Below are 4,153 nucleotides of genomic sequence, written 5' to 3'. Positions count from 1 at the left end.
TGCGTTTTGATGTTACGATATTTTTGGAGATTGATAGAAACACCCGTCTTTAATCTAGATATAGAATAATCTAGATTAATAGGTCGTTATTTATCTTCTCAATAGTTGTTTTGTAAACGATGCTTTTACCTTTGTTGCTTGAGTTTTAATTCAAGTTTCGGGTTTCCGTTAAATATTCTCGTTTTAAATATTTTTTTTGGGTGTTATAAGTTGGTATCAGAGCTCTAGCTTAAGTGAACTAGGTAAAGAATATGACGTCTAGACTTAAACCGGAATTATAAGAGTCACTTGGTGTGATGTGGGTAGAACTTTAGGATAAGAGAACTTTAGAGWCAAAGGAGTTGCATAATTCATGAATTGTAGCGATGATGTGGAGGATCCTTATGTATAACCTATTCAAAATTCCACTTAGCTAATGTTATTTTGAGTAAGTCGTTACATAAGCGTGCTTGAACTCGCTGTCATTACAAAATTATGATTGTGTCGGTTCCGGATTATGTTATCCCGTAATTCTTTTCCCTATCCTAACTCTCCGTCACTCTCTTGCTTACGCCTAGTACTCTAGAAGATGTTTGAGGCATTATATGGAAATTTAAAGGAGACTTGTTTGTGTATATGTAGTGGATTAATCTAAGATTAACCTATAAATGGAATGGTATGGATAATGATATGAAAAGGTCCTCGACACTTTGCCAGCCATCTTTAACCCAAATGACTTGACTGCACCATAATCACTCATTTGGCAGAAGTATTGACTATTATTGCACTGTGGGAAGAGACTCTTCAGTTAAACTTAAGAGGATAATGGAATTAAATGATCTAGTATGGTGGGTCTTTTATGGATATTTTGCTTCTGGCTTGTTAATTGTTCACAGGAATGGAGACATACATGATGACTTAGTGACTAAGCATCTTCATGAAACCTTAGAGTTGCATTTGGATCARTTTGGAGTATTTGTTATTTGAGTTATTTATGAAGTTTTTTTTAGTTTAATCTAATATGTTTTAAATATTGTCGGTTCGATGAGTACCAGTGAAGTTTAAGGGCTGAAGATATGCTGCACCTTGAAAGAATCTAATAGGTATTGATTGAAGCAGAGGGTTTAGTCTGAAAGCTACTATCAGTAGACATAGACATTTTGCTCGAAACACAAAGCTAAGGATGTGTCAATTGCATCATTTGGGAGTATTTTTAGGGTAGCTATTTTTGCTATCTAAGTTGGAGTATTGTTGTCTATGAAGATAAATCATTGTGAAGTGATTGAGGTTAAGATATTGATGGTTATGGTAATTGGGGAAAATTTGAAGTTGAGCATATTTGCAAGATGGTAAATGAGATTCTTATGGAATATTATATTTGAGATAAACTGTCTTAGGTTGTGGGTTAGCCCTGGAAAAGAATTGAGCTGCTATAGCAACATAAGTACATAACAGTAGCTGGGTCAAGAGTCTGGTGTGGGGGCACATGATGGAGCTGTTGTACAATAAGAGCATTAATCAATTGCAGGCTTGTAGCAAGACTTGTTATAAACTATTAATCCTTCCTAATTGTGAGAGAACTATACTTGGCCTACCATTTCAGTTGTTTATCTGTTTATTATGGACTTTTTGATCAATACCCAATTAGTTTGGAGTAAAGTTTATGCTCACATGGGTTCCTCTAACTGAACTCTTGTAATTGGTTATTACATTTATTCACTTGGTGCTAAACCTGTGAGGCTTTTACCCAAAGGTTACTGCTTCCTGATTTAGTTTAGCTGATATTGATGTTTCACTAACATATGCTAAGTTTTACACTTTCCCTTCATTTCTTTTGTGTGTAGTTTCACGCCCTTGCTGGCCTTGCATATATATATATATATATATATATATTTTTTTTTTTTTTCTCCTTATTTTGAGTGGGCACTGAATATGAGCAGAATGGGAAAGATGTTGTCAAAAAAGCTATTGTTGTGCACGACTCTGAAAGTTAACCCTGTCAGATTAGATTTGATTGGATGAGGAAGTCGGTGAGAAAATGTCCAGAAGGTGGTGCCATGATATATTAAAGATTTTAATGTAGTATTGGAAACGATTTTGTTGTGGTTATCGATCTTCCTCTATGGGTTTACCTCACCATGTAGCATGTGGAAATAAGACCTGTATTTGTGGTTTTTCCTTGAACTGGAAATATGATGTTACATTTTTGGTTAAGAAATAGCATGCTGACAGCATATGTACTTTTAATTGAATACTTTTGAGGTCCTACCTTGACTAAGATGACGTCTTCAATTTAGGTATGTTTTTATTACCTGCGGGCATTAGAATGATGTTTTAGACTAGACAATGATTTTAGTCCAGCTTTACTTTTCACCACTAGTGGAAACACCTTGTTTTTTTTTGTTGAACCTTATCGAGAGCTACTGAACATAGGTAGGCTTTAGGTGTTGGAAAATCAAATTTGTTTATGCTACGGACATTAGCTGAGGTTATTTTCATGATTAGATGACTCAGAGTGATGTGTAGGAAAAACGAAGAGAATTTACATGTGGCGTTCATTGATCTAGAAAATGCATATGATGGTGTATTGAGGAAAACGTCATAGTGGACTCTTAAATAGAAGAAATCTCCTATCGTGAGTTGGTTTGATTTGTTTCTATGTATGATGGGATGCCGAGTGAGAAAGCATGTGAGGTATAGATGTTATTTCCCTTGGATTATAGATAATATATTTATACTCCAATCCCATTACCATTTTTTTTCTTTTTTCGGTGGAACATACCTATTAATGATTTGATTCATGTTACTAAGAGAGAGATCTTGGTACTATGAGGAAGATGATATTTTCTACGTCTGCGATAATTGGAACTATTTATACCTACTATCACGCTTACAATCTTACTCAATTCGATGGAGAATGACAGTGAGACTTCCTATGATTTACATGGCAGTATGTTAGGCCATGGAAAGACAACATATATACAAAGTGAGTGTGGCAGAAATGTGAATGAGAAGTTAAGCATAGAGGATATATTTGGTTAACTAGATTCTACCAACAAGAATTGATAAATTAATGAACATGGTTGCTATGGGAGATGAGTCAACGTGAATGACAAGCTTTTAATATTAGGTGGTAGGAAGTGCATTGAAACTTAAAAGCAACTTCTGTAGGGTAGGGTAGGGTAGAGCATGCTATGATTCTTTGTGTGTATGCATAACAACATACATCTTATATATGACTTTGATGCACAATAATATAAAAACTATGGTTGTGAATTACCCTACCATCCCGGGAAAAAAAAACAAATGTGGTGGAGGATGCTTTTAGTCGAAAAGAGTGCGGTAGAGTGACGAAAGTTGTACTTACCAGAATCGATTTAGTGTCCAGTCTGATCGATCGGAGTAAAGTGGCACAATCTGAGGCACTTCTAGAAGAAAACCTCAGGAGCGAAGTAATGTTAAGACAATGCTTACTGTTGACAGAGGATGACCGTGGCTTGAAGTTATTTCGAGGACGAAATAAAATTCAAGATAGGGAGGATTGTAACACTCGAAATTTCTCCCCATTCTCTTTTATGTTCGCAACCGAAGCTTTCTTCCCGTCATTGAGGTATTATATTCTCGTTTATGTTTATAATAGGAACTTATAGCTTGGTACTTTTAGGTCTTTCAAAAGAGTATATATATATATATGTGTGTGTGTGTGTATGTATGTGTGTGTGTGTGTGTGTGTATGTATGTGTGTGTGTGTATTTGTATATTTTTTTGTGGCTGAAATGTGTGGTTGGGATGTGTAATAATAAAGAGGGGTAACTACTACTACCTTTTCACCTTAGCCTTTGTACTCTATTTTCTTGGGAATGATCCCACCTCTTATTTCTAGGTCCTTACCCATTAATTTCTTTTATGGTAGGAATTTGGGTTATGTGTAGGGGGGCTTTTCCTGTAAAGAAAAGGGGGGGGAGGGGGGGGGAAGAGGTTGCTGGACGGCAGAAGAAGAAGAAAAATAATTGAAGAAAGTTGAAAGAAAGAAGGAGAGGAAACGGCAGTAGTTGCTGTTTGATGGAGATAGGAATCTATGGTTTTAAAACAAAGAGAAACGTTCGGGAAGAACAACCGCTGCTGGTACGACCTTCGTAGCTGTCGGTTTGAAGAAAGAAAAACTACACCGTAG

The sequence above is a fragment of the Cynara cardunculus genome (genome assembly GCF_001531365.2).
Source record: "Cynara cardunculus var. scolymus isolate 2C chromosome LG 13, CcrdV1, whole genome shotgun sequence".
In the NCBI taxonomy this organism is placed as follows: Eukaryota; Viridiplantae; Streptophyta; class Magnoliopsida; order Asterales; family Asteraceae; genus Cynara; species Cynara cardunculus.
This window is presented reverse-complemented; position numbering follows the sequence as displayed.